This window comes from Pristiophorus japonicus, chromosome 15 (genome assembly GCF_044704955.1).
Source record: "Pristiophorus japonicus isolate sPriJap1 chromosome 15, sPriJap1.hap1, whole genome shotgun sequence".
Lineage (NCBI taxonomy): Eukaryota > Metazoa > Chordata > Chondrichthyes > Pristiophoridae > Pristiophorus > Pristiophorus japonicus.
In genome coordinates this window covers 101,068,986-101,087,387 of record NC_091991.1, presented here as the reverse complement: position 1 = coordinate 101,087,387, position 18,402 = coordinate 101,068,986, and positions in this window count along the sequence as shown.

The window sequence follows — 18,402 nt, the reverse complement described above, 5'->3', positions numbered from 1 at the left end:
AGTGATAGAACGTATGTGATGGAAGGTCAGCGATAGAACGTAAGTGATTATTGAAGGTGAGTGATAGAAGGTAAGTGATAGAATATAAGTGAGAGAAGTTAAGAGAGAGATGGTAAGTGAGAGAAGGTAAGTGATCTAAGGTAAGTGATAGAAGGTAAGTGACAGAACGTAAGTGATAGAAGGTAAGAGATAGAAGGCAAGTGATTGATAGAACGTAAGTGGTAGACGGTAAGTGATCGAATCTAAATGATCGAAGGTAAGTGATTGATAGAAGGTAAGTGATTGAAGGTGCATGGTAGAATATAAGGACAGAAGGCAAGTGATAGAAGGTAAGTGATAAAAGGTAAGTAATAGAAGGTAAGTGATAGAAGGTAAGTGATTGTTGGAAGGTAAGTGATAGAAGGTAAGTAATTTATTGAAGGTACGTGATAGAAGGTAAGTGATAGAATGTGCGTGATAGAAAGTAAGTGATTGAACGTAAGTGATAGAAACTAAGTGATAGAAGGTAATTAATAGAAGGTAAGTGATAGAAACTAAGTGATAGAAGTTAAGTGATAGAAGTTAAGTGATTGATAGAAGATAAGTGATAGAAGGTAAGTTTTAGAATGTAAGTGATAGAAGCTAAGTAATTGATAGAAGGTAAGTGATAGAAGGTAAGTAATTTATTGAAGGTAAGTGATAGAAGGTAAGTAATTTATTGAAGGTACGTGATAGAAGGTAAGTGATAAAAGGTAAGTGATAGAAGTTAAGTGATTGATAGAAGGTAAGTGATAGAAGGTAAGTGATAAAAGGTAAGTGATAGAAGTTAAGTGAGTGATAGAAGGTAAGTGATAGAAGGTAAGTGATAGAAGGTAAGTGATAGAAGGTAAGTGATAGAAGGTAAGTGATCGAAGGTAAGTGATAGAAGGTAAGTGATAGAAGGTAAGTGATAGAAGGTAAGTGATCGAAGGTAAGTGATAGAAGGTAAGTGAAAGAAGTTAAGTGATAGAAGGTAAGTGATAGAAGGTAAGTGATTGATAGAAGGTAAGTGATCGAAGGTAAGTGATAGAAGGTAAGTGAAAGAAGTTAAGTGATTGATAGAAGGTAAGTGATAGAAGGTAAGTGATAGAAGGTAAGTAATTTATTGAAGGTAAGTGATAGAAGGTAAGTGATAGAAGGTAAGTGAGAGAAGGTAAGTGATAGAAACTAAGTGATAGAAGGTAAGTGATAGAAGGTAAGTGATAGAAGGTAAGTGATAGAAGGCAAGTAACTTATTGAAGGTACGTGATAGAAGGTAAGTGATAGAAGGTAAGTGATAGAAGGCAAGTAACTTATTGAAGGTACGTGATAGAAGGTAAGTGATAGAAGGTAAGTGATAGAAGGCAAGTAACTTATTGAAGGTACGTGATAGAAGGTAAGTGAGAGAATGTGCGTGATAGAAAGTAAGTGATTGAACGTAAGTGATAGAAACTAAGTGATAGAAGGTAATTAATAGAAGGTAAGTGATAGAAACTAAGTGTTAGAAGGTAAGTGATAAAAGTTAAGTGATTGATAGAAGATAAGTGACAGAAGGTAAGTTTTAGAACGTAAGTGATAGAAGCTAAGTAATTGATAGAAGGTAAGTGACAGAAGGTAAGTGATAGAAGGTAAGTAATAGAAGGTAAGTGATAGAAGGCAAGTGATTGATCGAATCTAAATGATCGAAGGTAAGTGATTGATAGAAGGTAAGTGATTGAAGGTAAGTGATAGAAGGTAAGTGATAGAAGATAAGTGATAGAAGGTAAGTAATAGAAGGTAAGTGATAGAAGGTAAGTGATAGAAGTTAAGTGATAGAAGGTAAGTGATAGAAGGTAAGTGATAGAAGGTAAGTAATAGAAGGTAAGTGATAGAAGGTAAGTAATAGAAGGTAAGTGATAGAAGGTAAGTAATAGAAGGTAAGTGATAGAAGGTAAGTGATAGAAGGTAAGTGATAGAAGTTAAGTGATAGAAGGTAAGTGATAGAAGGTAAGTGATAGAAGGTAAGTGATAGAAGGTAAGTGATAGAAGGTAAGTAATAGAAGGTAAGTGATAGAAGGTAAGTAATAGAAGGTAAGTGATAGAAGGTAAGTAATAGAAGGTAAGTGATAGAAGGTAAGTGATAGAAGGTAAGTGATAGAAGTTAAGTGATAGAAGGTAAGTGATAGAAGGTAAGTGATAGAAGGTAAGTGATAGAAGTTAAGTGATAGAAGGTAAGTGATAGAAGGTAAGTGATAGAAGGTAAGTAATAGAAGGTAAGTGATAGAAGGTAAGTAATAGAAGGTAAGTGATAGAAGGTAAGTAATATAAGGTAAGTGATAGAAGGTGATAGAAGTTAAGTGATAGAAGGTAAGTGATAGAAGGTAAGTGATAGAAGGTAAGTAATAGAAGGTAAGTGATAGAAGGTAAGTAATAGAAGGTAAGTGATAGAAGGTAAGTAATTTATTGAAGGTACGTGATAGAAGGTAAGTGATAGAAGGTAAGTGATAGAAGGTAAGTGATAGAAGTTAAGTGATAGAATGTAAGTGATAGAAGGTAAGTGATAGAAGGTAAGTGATAGAAGGTAAGTTTTAGAACATAAGTGATAGAAGCTAAGTAATTTATAGAAGGTAAGTGATAGAAGGTAAGTGATAGAAGGTAAGTGATAGAAGTTAAGTGATAGAAGGTAAGTGATAGAAGGTAAGTAATAGAAGGTAAGTGATAGAAGGCAAGTGATTGATCGAATCTAAATGATCGAAGGTAAGTGATTGGTAGAAGGTAAGTGATTGAAGGTGCGTGGTAGAATATAAGGATAGAAGGCAAGTGATAGAAGGTAAGTGATCGAAGTTAAGTGATTGATAGAAGGTAAGTGATAGAAGGTAAGTGATAGAAGGTAAGTGATAGAAGATAAGTGATAGAAGGTAAGTAATAGAAGGTAAGTGATAGAAGGTAAGTGATAGAAGTTAAGTGATAGAAGGTAAGTGATAGAAGGTAAGTGATAGAAGGTAAGTAATAGAAGGTAAGTGATAGAAGGTAAGTAATAGAAGGTAAGTGATAGAAGGTAAGTAATAGAAGGTAAGTGATAGAAGGTAAGTGATAGAAGGTAAGTGATAGAAGGTAAGTAATAGAAGGTAAGTGATCGAAGGTAAGTAATAGAAGGTAAGTGATAGAAGGTAAGTAATTTATTGAAGGTACATGATAGAAGGTAAGTGATAGAAGGTAAGTGATAGAAGGTAAGTGATAGAAGTTAAGTGATAGAAGGTAAGTGATAGAAGGTAAGTGATAGAAGTTAAGTGATAGAAGGTAAGTGATAGAAGGTAAGTGATAGAAGGTAAGTAATAGAAGGTAAGTGATAGAAGGTAAGTAATAGAAGGTAAGTGATAGAAGGTAAGTAATAGAAGGTAAGTGATAGAAGGTAAGTGATAGAAGGTAAGTGATAGAAGGTAAGTAATAGAAGGTAAGTGATAGAAGGTAAGTAATAGAAGGTAAGTGATAGAAGGTAAGTAATTTATTGAAAGGTACGTGATAGAAGGTAAGTGATAGAAGGTAAGTGATAGAAGGTAAGTGATAGAAGTTAAGTGATAGAAGGTAAGTGATAGAAGGTAAGTGATAGAAGGTAAGTGATAGAAGGTAAGTGATAGAAGTTAAGTGATAGAAGGTAAGTGATAGAAGGTAAGTGATAGAAGGTAAGTGATAGAAGGTAAGTTTTAGAACATAAGTGATAGAAGCTAAGTAATTTATAGAAGGTAAGTGATAGAAGGTAAGTGATAGAAGGTAAGTGATAGAAGGTAAGTGATAGAAGGTAAGTGATAGAAGGTAAGTGATAGAAGTTAAGTGATAGAAGGTAAGTGATAGAAGGTAAGTGATAGAAGGTAAGTGATAGAAGGTAAGTGATAGAAGGTAAGTAATAGAAGGTAAGTGATAGAAGGTAAGTAATAGAAGGTAAGTGATAGAAGGTAAGTAATAGAAGGTAAGTGATAGAAGGTAAGTGATAGAAGGTAAGTGATAGAAGTTAAGTGATAGAAGGTAAGTGATAGAAGGTAAGTGATAGAAGGTAAGTAATAGAAGGTAAGTGATCGAAGGTAAGTAATAGAAGGTAAGTGATAGAAGGTAAGTAATTTATTGAAGGTACATGATAGAAGGTAAGTGATAGAAGGTAAGTGATAGAAGGTAAGTGATAGAAGTTAAGTGATAGAAGGTAAGTGATAGAAGGTAAGTGATAGAAGGTAAGTGATAGAAGTTAAGTGATAGAAGGTAAGTGATAGAAGGTAAGTGATAGAAGGTAAGTAATAGAAGGTAAGTGATAGAAGGTAAGTAATAGAAGGTAAGTGATAGAAGGTAAGTAATATAAGGTAAGTGATAGAAGGTGATAGAAGTTAAGTGATAGAAGGTAAGTGATAGAAGGTAAGTGATAGAAGGTAAGTAATAGAAGGTAAGTGATAGAAGGTAAGTAATAGAAGGTAAGTGATAGAAGGTAAGTAATTTATTGAAGGTACGTGATAGAAGGTAAGTGATAGAAGGTAAGTGATAGAAGGTAAGTGATAGAAGTTAAGTGATAGAATGTAAGTGATAGAAGGTAAGTGATAGAAGGTAAGTGATAGAAGTTAAGTGATAGAAGGTAAGTGATAGAAGGTAAGTGATAGAAGGTAAGTGATAGAAGGTAAGTTTTAGAACATAAGTGATAGAAGCTAAGTAATTTATAGAAGGTAAGTGATAGAAGGTAAGTGATAGAAGGTAAGTGATAGAAGTTAAGTGATAGAAGGTAAGTGATAGAAGGTAAGTAATAGAAGGTAAGTGATAGAAGGCAAGTGATTGATCGAATCTAAATGATCGAAGGTAAGTGATTGGTAGAAGGTAAGTGATTGAAGGTGCGTGGTAGAATATAAGGATAGAAGGCAAGTGATAGAAGGTAAGTGATCGAAGTTAAGTGATTGATAGAAGGTAAGTGATAGAAGGTAAGTGATAGAAGGTAAGTGATAGAAGATAAGTGATAGAAGGTAAGTAATAGAAGGTAAGTGATAGAAGGTAAGTGATAGAAGTTAAGTGATAGAAGGTAAGTGATAGAAGGTAAGTGATAGAAGGTAAGTAATAGAAGGTAAGTGATAGAAGGTAAGTAATAGAAGGTAAGTGATAGAAGGTAAGTAATAGAAGGTAAGTGATAGAAGGTAAGTGATAGAAGGTAAGTGATAGAAGGTAAGTAATAGAAGGTAAGTGATCGAAGGTAAGTAATAGAAGGTAAGTGATAGAAGGTAAGTAATTTATTGAAGGTACATGATAGAAGGTAAGTGATAGAAGGTAAGTGATAGAAGGTAAGTGATAGAAGTTAAGTGATAGAAGGTAAGTGATAGAAGGTAAGTGATAGAAGTTAAGTGATAGAAGGTAAGTGATAGAAGGTAATTGATAGAAGGTAAGTAATAGAAGGTAAGTGATAGAAGGTAAGTGATAGAAGGTAAGTGATAGAAGGTAAGTAATAGAAGGTAAGTGATAGAAGGTAAGTAATAGAAGGTAAGTGATAGAAGGTAAGTAATAGAAGGTAAGTGATAGAAGGTAAGTGATAGAAGGTAAGTGATAGAAGGTAAGTGATAGAAGGTAAGTAATAGAAGGTAAGTGATAGAAGGTAAGTAATAGAAGGTAAGTGATAGAAGGTAAGTAATAGAAGGTAAGTGATAGAAGGTAAGTGATAGAAGTTAAGTGATAGAAGGTAAGTGATAGAAGGTAAGTGATAGAAGGTAAGTAATAGAAGGTAAGTGATAGAAGGTAAGTAATAGAAGGTAAGTGATAGAAGGTAAGTAATTTATTGAAAGGTACGTGATAGAAGGTAAGTGATAGAAGGTAAGTGATAGAAGGTAAGTGATAGAAGTTAAGTGATAGAAGGTAAGTGATAGAAGGTAAGTGATAGAAGGTAAGTGATAGAAGGTAAGTGATAGAAGTTAAGTGATAGAAGGTAAGTGATAGAAGGTAAGTGATAGAAGGTAAGTAATAGAAGGTAAGTGATAGAAGGTAAGTAATAGAAGGTAAGTGATAGAAGGTAAGTAATAGAAGGTAAGTGATAGAAGGTAAGTGATAGAAGTTAAGTGATAGAAGGTAAGTGATAGAAGGTAAGTGATAGAAGGTAAGTAATAGAAGGTAAGTGATAGAAGGTAAGTAATAGAAGGTAAGTGATAGAAGGTAAGTAATTTATTGAAAGGTACGTGATAGAAGGTAAGTGATAGAAGGTAAGTGATAGAAGGTAAGTGATAGAAGTTAAGTGATAGAAGGTAAGTGATAGAAGGTAAGTGATAGAAGGTAAGTGATAGAAGGTAAGTGATAGAAGTTAAGTGATAGAAGGTAAGTGATAGAAGGTAAGTGATAGAAGGTAAGTGATAGAAGGTAAGTTTTAGAACATAAGTGATAGAAGCTAAGTAATTTATAGAAGGTAAGTGATAGAAGGTAAGTGATAGAAGGTAAGTGATAGAAGTTAAGTGATAGAAGGTAAGTGATAGAAGGTAAGTGATAGAAGGTAAGTGATAGAAGATAAGTGATCGAAGGTAAGTAATAGAAGGTAAGTGATAGAAGGTAAGTAATAGAAGGTAAGTGATAGAAGGTAAGTAATTTATTGAAGGTACGTGATAGAAGGTAAGTGATAGAAGGTAAGTAATTTATTGAAGGTACGTGATAGATGGTAAGTGATAGAAGGTGCGTGATAGAATATAAGAATCGAAGGTAAGTGATAGAAGCTAAGTAATTGATAGAAGGTGAGTGATAGAAGGTAAGTGATTGAATGTAAGTGATAGAAATTAAGTGATATAAGGTAATTAATATAAGGTAAGTGATAGAAACTAAGTGATAGAAGGTAAGTGATAGAAGTTAAGTGATTGATAGAAGGTAAGTGATAGAAGATAAGTTTTAGAACGTAAGTAATAGAAGCTAAGTAATTGATAGAAGGTAAGTGATAGAAGGCAAGTGATTGATCGAACGTAAGTGGTTGAAGGTAAGTGATCGAATCTAAATGATAGAAGGTAAGTGATTGATAGAAGGTAAGTGATTGAAAATGCGTGGTAGAATATAAGGATAGAAGGCAAGTGATAGAAGGTAAGTGATAGAAGGTAAGTGATAGAATGTAAGTGACAGAATGTAAATGATCAAAGGTAAGTAATAGAAGGTAAGTGATAGAAACTAAGTGACAGAAGGTAAGTGATAGAAGTTAAGTGATTGATAGAAGGTAAGTGATAGAAGGTATGTGATTGATAGAAGGTGAGTGAGAGAAGGCAAGTGACAGAACGTAAGTGATTGATCGAAGGTAAGTGTTCGAAGGTAAGTGATGAATGGTAACTGATTGATAGAGGGTAAGTGATTGAACATATGTGATGGAAGGTCAGCGATAGAAGGTAAGTGATTGATAGAAGGTGAGTGATAGAAGGTAAGTGATCGAATATAAGTGAGAGAAGTTAAGAGAGAGAAGGTAAGTGAGAGAAGGTAAGTGAGAGAAGGTAAGTGATCGAAGGTAAGTGATAGAAGGTAAGTGATTGATAGAAGGTAAGTGATAGAACGTATGTGATTGATAGAAGGTGAGTGAGAGAATATAAGTGACAGAACGTAAGTGAATGATCGAAGGTTAGTATTAGAAGGTAAATGATGAATGGTAACTGATTGATAGAGGTTAAGTGATAGAACGTAAGTGATAGAAGGTCAGCGCTAGAAGGTAAGTGATTGATAGAAGATGAGTGATAGAAGGTAAGTGATCGAATATAAGTGAGAGATGTTAAGAGAGAGAAGGTAAGTGAGAGAAGGTAAGTAATTGATAGAACGTACGTGAGAAAAGGTAAGTGATTGAAGGTGCGTGGTAGAATATAAGGATAGAAGGTAAGTGATAGAAGGGAAGTGATAGAAGGTAAGTGATAGAACGTAAGTGATAGAAGGTAAGTGATAGAAAGTAAGTGATAGAAGTTAAGTGATTGATAGAAGGTATGTGATAGAAGGTCAGTGATCGAAGGTAAGTAATAGAAGGTAAGTGATAGAAACTAAGTGATAGAAAGTAAGTGATAGAAGTTAAGTGATTGATAGAAGGTAAGTGATAGAATGTAAGTTTTAGAACATAAGTGATAAAAGCTCAATAATTGATAGAAGGTAAGTGACAGAAGGTAAGTAATTTATTGAAGGTACATGATAGAAGGTAAGTGATAGAAGGTGTATGATAGAATATAAGAATCGAAGGTAAGTGATAGAAGCTAAGTAATTGATAGAAGGTGACTGATAGAAGGTAAGTGATTGAACGTAAGTGATAGACACTAAGTGATAGAAGGTAATTAATAGAAGGTAAGTGATAGAACATAAGTGATAGAAGGTAAGTGATAGAAGTTAAGTGATTGATAGAAGGTAAGTGATAGAAGGTAAGTTTTAGAACGTACGTGATAGAAGCTAAGAAATTGATAGAAGGTAAGTGATAGAAAGTAAGTAATTTATTGAAGGTATGTGATAGAAGGTAAGTGATCGAAGGTATGTAGTAGAAGGTAAGTGATAGAAACTAAGTAACAGAAGGTAAGTGATAGAAGTTACGTGATTGATAGAAGGTAAGTGATAGAAGGTATGTGATTGATAGAAGGTGAGTGAGAGAAGGTAAGTGACACAACGTAAGTGATTGATCGAAGGTAAATGTTCGAAGGTAGTGATGAATGGTAACTGATTGATAGAGGGTAAGTGATTGAACGTATGTGATGGAAGGTCAGCGATAGAATGTAAGTGATTGATAGAAGGTGAGTGATAGAAGGTAAGTGATAGAATATAAGTGAGAGAAGTTAAGAGAGAGAAGGTAAGTGAGAGAAGGTAAGTGATATAAGTTAAGTGATAGAAGGTAAGTGATAGAAGGTAAGTGATCGAAGGTATGTGATAGAAGGTAAGTGATAGAAGGTAAGTGATAGAAGGTAAGTGATAGAAGGTAAGTGATCGAAGGTATGTGATAGAAGGTAAGTGATAGAAGGTAAGTGATAGAAGGTAAGTAATAGAAGGTAAGTGATAGAAGGTAAGTAATAGAAGGTAAGTGATAGAAGGTAAGTGATAGAAGTTAAGTGATAGAAGGTAAGTGATAGAAGGTAAGTGATAGAAGGTAAGTAATAGAAGGTAAGTGATAGAAGGTAAGTGATAGAAGGTAAGTAATTTATTGAAGGTACATGATAGAAGGTAAGTGATAGAAGGTAAGTGATAGAAGGTAAGTGATAGAAGTTAAGTGATAGAAGGTAAGTGATAGAAGGTAAGTGATAGAAGTTAAGTGATAGAAGGTAAGTGATAGAAGGTAAGTGATATAAGTTAAGTGATAGAAGGTAAGTGATAGAAGGTAAGTGATAGAAGGTAAGTAATAGAAGGTAAGTGATAGAAGGTAAGTAATAGAAGGTAAGTGATAGAAGGTAAGTAATAGAAGGTAAGTGATAGAAGTTAAGTGATAGAAGGTAAGTGATAGAAGGTAAGTGATAGAAGGTAAGTAATAGAAGGTAAGTGATAGAAGGTAAGTAATTTATTGAAGGTACGTGATAGAAGGTAAGTGATAGAAGGTAAGTGATAGAAGGTAAGTGATAGAAGTTAAGTGATAGAAGGTAAGTGATAGAAGGTAAGTAATAGAAGGTAAGTGATAGAAGGTAAGTAATTTATTGAAGGTACGTGATAGAAGGTAAGTGATAGAAGGTCAGTGATAGAAGGTAAGTGATAGAAGGTAAGTGATAGAAGGTAAGTGATAGAAGGTAAGTGATAGAAGGTAAGTTTTAGAACATAAGTGATAGAAGCTAAGTAATTTATAGAAGGTAAGTGATAGAAGGTAAGTGATAGAAGGTAAGTGATAGAAGGTAAGTGATAGAAGGTAAGTGATAGAAGGTAAGTGATCGAAGGTAAGTAATAGAAGGTAAGTGATAGAAGGTAAGTGATCGAAGGTAAGTAATAGAAGGTAAGTGATAGAAGGTAAGTGATTGAATGTAAGTGATAGAAATTAAGTGATATAAGGTAATTAATAGAAGGTAAGTGATAGAAACTAAGTGATAGAAGGTAAGTGATCGAAGGTAAGTGATAGAAGGTAAGTAATTTATTGAAGGTACGTGATAGAAGGTAAGTGACAGAAGGTAAGTAATTTATTGAAGGTACGTGATAGATGGTAAGTGATAGAAGGTGCGTGATAGAATATAAGAATCGAAGGTAAGTGATAGAAGCTAAGTAATTGATAGAAGGTGAGTGATAGAAGGTAAGTGATTGAATGTAAGTGATAGAAATTAAGTGATATAAGGTAATTAATAGAAGGTAAGTGATAGAAACTAAGTGATAGAAGGTAAGTGATAGAAGTTAAGTGATTGATAGAAGGTAAGTGATAGAAGATAAGTTTTAGAACGTAAGTAATAGAAGCTAAGTAATTGATAGAAGGTAAGTGATAGAAGGCAAGTGATTGATCGAACGTAAGTGGTTGAAGGTAAGTGATCGAATCTAAATGATAGAAGGTAAGTGATTGATAGAAGGTAAGTGATTGAAAATGCGTGGTAGAATATAAGGATAGAAGGCAAGTGATAGAAGGTAAGTGATAGAAGGTAAGTGATAGAATGTAAGTGACAGAATGTAAATGATCAAAGGTAAGTAATAGAAGGTAAGTGATAGAAACTAAGTGACAGAAGGTAAGTGATAGAAGTTAAGTGATTGATAGAAGGTAAGTGATAGAAGGTATGTGATTGATAGAAGGTGAGTGAGAGAAGGCAAGTGACAGAACGTAAGTGATTGATCGAAGGTAAGTGTTCGAAGGTAAGTGATGAATGGTAACTGATTGATAGAGGGTAAGTGATTGAACATATGTGATGGAAGGTCAGCGATAGAAGGTAAGTGATTGATAGAAGGTGAGTGATAGAAGGTAAGTGATCGAATATAAGTGAGAGAAGTTAAGAGAGAGAAGGTAAGTGAGAGAAGGTAAGTGAGAGAAGGTAAGTGATCGAAGGTAAGTGATAGAAGGTAAGTGATTGATAGAAGGTAAGTGATAGAACGTATGTGATTGATAGAAGGTGAGTGAGAGAATATAAGTGACAGAACGTAAGTGAATGATCGAAGGTTAGTATTAGAAGGTAAATGATGAATGGTAACTGATTGATAGAGGTTAAGTGATAGAACGTAAGTGATAGAAGGTCAGCGCTAGAAGGTAAGTGATTGATAGAAGATGAGTGATAGAAGGTAAGTGATCGAATATAAGTGAGAGATGTTAAGAGAGAGAAGGTAAGTGAGAGAAGGTAAGTGAGAGAAGGTAAGTGAGAGAAGGTAAGTGATCGAAGGTAAGTGATAGAAGGTAAGTAATTGATAGAACGTACGTGAGAAAAGGTAAGTGATTGAAGGTGCGTGGTAGAATATAAGGATAGAAGGTAAGTGATAGAAGGGAAGTGATAGAAGGTAAGTGATAGAACGTAAGTGATAGAAGGTAAGTGATAGAAGGTAAGTGATAGAAACTAAGTGATAGAAAGTAAGTGATAGAAGTTAAGTGATTGATAGAAGGTAAGTGATAGAATGTAAGTTTTAGAACATAAGTGATAAAAGCTCAATAATTGATAGAAGGTAAGTGACAGAAGGTAAGTAATTTATTGAAGGTACATGATAGAAGGTAAGTGATAGAAGGTGTATGATAGAATATAAGAATCGAAGGTAAGTGATAGAAGCTAAGTAATTGATAGAAGGTGAATGATAGAAGGTAAGTGATTGAACGTAAGTGATAGACACTAAGTGATAGAAGGTAATTAATAGAAGGTAAGTGATAGAACATAAGTGATAGAAGGTAAGTGATAGAAGTTAAGTGATTGATAGAAGGTAAGTGATAGAAGGTAAGTTTTAGAACGTACGTGATAGAAGCTAAGAAATTGATAGAAGGTAAGTGATAGAAAGTAAGTAATTTATTGAAGGTATGTGATAGAAGGTAAGTGATCGAAGGTATGTAGTAGAAGGTAAGTGATAGAAACTAAGTAACAGAAGGTAAGTGATAGAAGTTACGTGATTGATAGAAGGTAAGTGATAGAAGGTATGTGATTGATAGAAGGTGAGTGAGAGAAGGTAAGTGACACAACGTAAGTGATTGATCGAAGGTAAATGTTCGAAGGTAGTGATGAATGGTAACTGATTGATAGAGGGTAAGTGATTGAACGTATGTGATGGAAGGTCAGCGATAGAAGGTAAGTGATTGATAGAAGGTGAGTGATAGAAGGTAAGTGATCGAATATAAGTGAGAGAAGTTAAGAGAGAGAAGGTAAGTGAGAGAAGGTAAGTGATAGAAGGTAAGTGATAGAAGGTAAGTGATATAAACTAAGTGAAAGAAGGTAAGTGATAGAAGTTAAGTCATTAATAGAAGGTAAGTGAGAGAATATAAGTGACAGAACGTAAGTGATTGATCGAAGGTTAGTGTTAGAAGGTAAGTGATGAACGGTAACTGATTGATCGAAGGTAAGTGATAGAATGTAAGTGATAGAAGGTCAGCACTAGAAGGTAAGTGATTGATAGAAGATGAGTGATAGAAGGTAAGTGATCGAATATAACTGAGAGATGTTAAGAGAGAGAAGGTAAGTGAGAGAAGGTAAGTGATCGAAGGTAAGTGATAGAAGGTAAGTGATAGAAGGTAAGTGATAGAAGGTAAGCGATAGAAGGTAAGTGATTGATAGAACGTAAGTGGTCGAAGGTAAGTGATCGAATCTAAATGATCGAAGGTAAGTGATTGATAGAAGGTAAGTGATAGAATATAAGGATAGAAGGTAAGTGATAGAAGGGAAGTGATAGAAATTAAGTGATAGAAGGTAAGTGATAGAATTTAAGTGATTGATAGAAGGTAAGTGATAGAAGGTAAGTTTTAGAACATAAGTGATAGAAGCTAAGTAATTGATAGAAGGTAAGTGATAGAAGGTAAGTAATTTATTGAAGGTACGTGATAGAAGGTAAGTGATTGAAGGTGCGTGATATAATATAAGGATAGAAGGTCAGTGATAGAAGCTAAGTAATTGATAGAAGGTGAGTGATAGAAACTAAGTGATAGAAGGTAAGTGATAGAAATTAAGTGATTGATAGAAGGTAAGTGATGGAAGGTATGTGATTGATAGAAGGTGAGTGAGAGAAGGTAAGTGACAGAACGTAAGTGATTGATCGAAGGTAAGTGTTCGAAGGTAAGTGATGAATGGTAACTGATTGATAGAGGGTAAGTGATTGAACGTATGTGATGGAAGGTCAGCGATAGAAGGTAAGTGATTGATAGAAGGTGAGTGATAGAAGGTAAGTGATAGAATGTAAGTGATAGAATATAAGTGAGAGAAGTTAATAGAGAGAAGGTAAGTGAGAGAAGGTAAGTGAGAGAAGGTAAGTGATCGAAGGTAAGTGATAGAAACTAAGTGATAGAAGGTAAGTGATAGAAGTTAAGTGATTGACAGAAGGTAAGTGATCGAAGGTATGTGATTGATAGAAGGTGAGTGAGAGAAGGTAAGTGACAGAACGTAAGTGATTGATCGAAGGTTAGTGTTAGAAGGTAAGTGAAGAATGGTAATTGATTGATAGAGAGTAAGTGATAGAACGTAAGTGATAGAAGGTCAGCACTAGAAGGTAAGTGATTGATAGAAGATGAGTGATAGAAGGTAAGTGATCGAATATAAGTGAGAGATGTTAAGAGAGAGAAGGTAAGTGAGAGAGGGTAAGTGATCGAAGGTAAGTGATGGAAGGTAAATGATAGAACGAAAGTGATAGAAGGGAAGTGATAAAAGGCAAGTGATTGAAGGTGCGTGGTAGAATATAAGGATAGAAGGCAAATGATAGAAGGTAAGTATTAAAGGTAAGTGATAGAAGGTAAGTGATAGAAGGTAAGTGATAGAAGGTGAGTGATTGACAGAAGGTAAGTGATAGAAGGTACATGATAGACGTAAGTGATAGATGTTAAGTGATTGATTGAAGGTAAGTGATCGAATGTTAGTGATGGAAGGTATGTGATAGAAGGTAAGTGACAGAAGGTAAGTGATTGATCGAAGGGAAGTGAGAGAAAGTAAGTGAGAGAAGGTAAGTGATAGAAGGTAAATTATAAAAGGTAAGTGATTGATATAAGGTAAGTTATCGTAGGTAAGTGATAGATGCTAAATGATAGAAGGTAAGTGATTGATAGAAGGTAAGTGATTGAAGGTGCGTGGTAGAATATAAGGATAGAAGGCAAGTGATAGAAGGTAAGTGATAAAAGGTAAGTGATAGAAGGTAAGTGATTCATATAAGGTAAATGATAGAAGGTGATTGATTGAAGGTGGTTGATCGAAAGTAAGTGATTGATAGAAAGTAAGTGCTAGAAGGTAAGTGATTGAAGATAAGTGATAGAAGATAAGTGATAGAATGTAAGTGATAGAAGCTAAGTGATAGAAGCAAAGTAATTGATAGAAGGTGATTGATTGATAGAAGGTGATTGATGGATAGTAGGTAAGAGATAGAAGGTACGTGATAGAAGGTAAGTAATAGTAGGTAAGTGATAGAAGGTAATGGACTGATAGAAGGTAAGTGATAGAAGTTAAGTGATAGAAGGTAAGTGATCGAAAGTATGTGATAGATGGTAAGTGATAGAATGTAAGTGATAGAAGGTAAGTGATAGTTAGAAGGCGAGTGATAGGAGGTAAGTGATAGCATGAAAGTGATAGAAGGTAAATTATAGAAGGTACGTGAGAGAAGGTACGTGAGAGAATGTCAGTGATAGAAGGTAAGTAATTGAAAAAAGGTAAGTGATAGAAGTTAAGTGATAGAAGGTAAGTGATCGAAAGTATGTGATAGATGGTAAGTGATAGAAGGTAAGTGATTTGTAGAAGGTGAGTGACAGAAGGTAAGTGACAACATGAAAGTGATAGAAGGTAAGTTATAGAAGGTAAGTGAGAGAAGGTATGTGAGAGAAGGTTAGTGATAGAAGGTAAGTGATCGAAGGTAAGTGATTGATAGAACGAAAGTAATAGAAGGTAAGTGCTAGAAGGTAAGTAATTGATAGAAGGTGATTGATAGATGGTAAGTGATAGAAGGTAAGTGATAGAAGGTAAGTGATTTTTAGAAGGTGAGTGACAGAAGGTAAGTGACAACATGAAAGTGATAGAAGGTAAGTTATAGAAGGTAAGTGAGAGAAGTTATGTGAGAGAAGGTAAGTGATAGAAGGCAAGTGATTGATAGAACGAAAGTAATAGAAGGTAAGTGCTCGAAGGTAAGTAATTGATAGAAGGTGATTGATTGATAGAAGGTGATTGATTGATAGACGGTAAGTGATAGAAGGTAAGTAATAAAAGGTAAGTGATTGAGAGAAGGTAAGTGAGAGAAGGTAAGTGATTGATAGAACGAAAGTAATAGAAGGTAAGTGCTAGAAGGTAAGTGATTGATAGAAGGTGAGTGATAGATGGCAATTGATCGAATGTAAGTGAGAGAAGGTAAGTGTTAGAAGGTAAATGATTGATAGAAAGTGGTTGATAGAAGGTGATTGATAGAAGGTAATTGATTGAAGGTGGTTGATCGAAGGTAAGTGATTAATAGAAAGTAAGTCATTGAATGTAAGTGATAGAAGGTAAGTGATAGAAGGTAAGTAATTGATAGAAGGTGATTGATTGATAGAAGATGATTGATTGATAGATGGTAAGTGATAGACGGTAAGTGATAGAAGGTAAGTGATTGATAGAAGGTGAGTGATAGAAGGTAAGTGATTGATAGAAGGTAAATGATAGAAGGCAAGTGATTGATACAACGTAAGTGATAGATGGTAAGTGATAGAATGTATTTGATGGAAGGTAAGTGACCGATAGAAGGTATGTGATAGAAGGTTGTTGATAGAATGTATGTGATAGACAGTAACTGATAGATGGTAAGTGATTGATAGAAGATAAGTGATAGAAGTTAAGTGATAGAAGTTAATTGATAGAAGGTAAGTGATAGACAGAATGTAAGTGATAGAATGTAATTAATCGAAGGTAAGTGATAGAAGGTAAGTGATAGAAAGTAAGTGATGGAAGGTAAGAGATATAAGGCAAGTGATAGAATGTTAGTGATAGTAGGTAAGTGTAGATTTTAAGTGATTGATAGAAGGTAAGTGACAGAAGGTAAATGATGGAAGGTAAGTGATAGAAGGAAAGTGATAGAAGCTAAGTATTAGAGGTAAGTAATTGATAGAAGGTGATTGATTGTTATAAGGTGATCGATTGATAGTAGGTAAGTGATAGAAGGTAATGGACTGATAGAAGGTAAGTGATAGAAGGTAAGTAATAGAAGTTAAGTGATTGAGAGAAGGTAAGTCATGGAAGGTAAGTGATAGAAACTAAGTGATAGAAACATAGAAACATAGAAAATAGGTGCAGGAGCAGGCCTTTCAGCCATTCTAGACTGCACCGCCATTCAATGAGTTCATGGCTGAACATGAAACTTCAGTACCCCCTTCTTGCTTTCTCGCCATACCCCTTGATCCGCCAAGTAGTAAGGACTTCATCTAACTCCCTTTTGAATATATTTAGTGAATTGGCCCCAACCACTTTCTGTGGCAGAGAATTCCACAGGTTCACCACTCTCTGGGTGAAGAAGTCTCTCCTCATCTCGGACCTAAATGGCTTACCCCTTATCCTTCGACTGTGACACCTGGTTCTGGACTTCCCAACATTGGGAACATTCTTCCTGCATCTAAACTGTCTAAACCCGTTAGAATTTTAAACGTTTCTATGAGGTCCCCTCTCATTCTTCTGAACTCCAGTGAATACAAGCCCAGTTGATCCAGTCTTTCTTGATAGGTCAGTCTCGCCATCCCGGGAATCAGTCTGGTGAATCTTCGCTGCACTCCCTCCATAGCAAGAATGTCCTTCCTCAAGTTAGGAGACCAAAATTGTACACAATACTCCAGGTGTGGCCTCACCAAGGCCCTGTACAACTGCAGCAACACCTCCCTGCCCCTGTACTCAAATCCCCTCGCTATGAAGGCCAACATGCCATTTGTTTTCTTAACCGCCTGCTGTACCTGCATGCCAACCTTCAATGACTGATGTACCATGACACCCAGGTCTCATTGCACCTTCCCTTTTCCTAATCTGTCACCATTCAGATAATAGTCTGTCTCTCTGTTTTTACCACCAAAGTGGATAACCTCACATTTATCCACATTATACTTCATCTGCCATGCATTTTCTCACTCACCTAACCTATCCAAGTCACTCTGCAGCCTCATAGCATCCTCCTCGCAGCTCACACTGCCACCCAACTTAGTGTCATCTGCAAATTTGGAGATACTACATTTAATCCCCTCGTCTAAATCATTAATGTACAATGTAAAGAGCTGGGGCCCCAGCACAGAACCTTGCGGTACCCCACTAGTCACTGCCTGCCATTCTGAAAATTACCCATTTACTCCTACTCTTTGCTTCCTGTCTGACAACCAGTTCTCAATCCACATCAACACACTACCCCCAATCCCATGTGCTTTAATTTTGCACATTAATCTCTTGTGTGGGACCTTGTCGAAAGCCTTCTGAAAGTCCAAATACACCACATCAACTGGTTCTCCTTTGTCCACTTTACTGGAAAAATCCTCAAAAAATTCCAGAAGATTTGTCAAGCATGATTTCCCCTTCACAAATCCATGCTGACTTGGATCTATCATGTCACCATTTTCCAAATGCGCTGCTATAACATCCTTAATAATTGATTCCATCATTTTACCCACTACTGAGGTCAGGCTGACCGGTCTATAATTCCCTGTTTTCTCTCTCCCTCCTTTTTTAAAAAGTGGGGTTGCATTGGCTACCCTCCACTCGATAGGAACTGATCCAGAGTCAATGGAATGTTGGAAAATGACTGTCAATGCATCCGCTATTTCCAAGGCCACCTCCTTAAGTATTCTGGGATGCAGTCCATCAGGCCCTGGGGATTTATCGGCCTTCAATCCCATCAATTTCCCCAACACAATTTCCCCAAAGATTTCCCTCAGTTCCTCCTACCTACTCGGCCCTCTGAACCCCTTTATATCCGGGAGGTTGTTTGTGTCCTCCTTAGTGAATATTGAACCAAAGTACTTGTTCAATTGGTCTGCCATTTCTTTGTTCCCCGTTATGACTTCCCCTGATTCTGACTGCAGGGGACCTACGTTTGTCTTTACTAACCTTTTTCTCTTTACATACCTATAGAAACTTTTGTAATCCGCCTTCATGTCCCCTGCAAGCTTCTTCTCGTACTCCATTTTCCCTGCCCTAATCAAACCCTTTGTCCTCCTCTGCTGAGTTCTAAATTTCTCCCAGTCCCCAGGATCGATGCTATTTCTGGCCAATTTGTATGCCACTTCCTTGGCTTTAATACTATCCCTGATTTCCCTAGATAGCCACGGTTGAGCCACCTTCCCTTTTTTATTTTTATGCCAGACAGGAATGTACAATTGTTGTAATTCATCCATGCGGTCTCTAAATGTCTGCCATTGCCCATTCACAGTCAACCCCTTAAGTT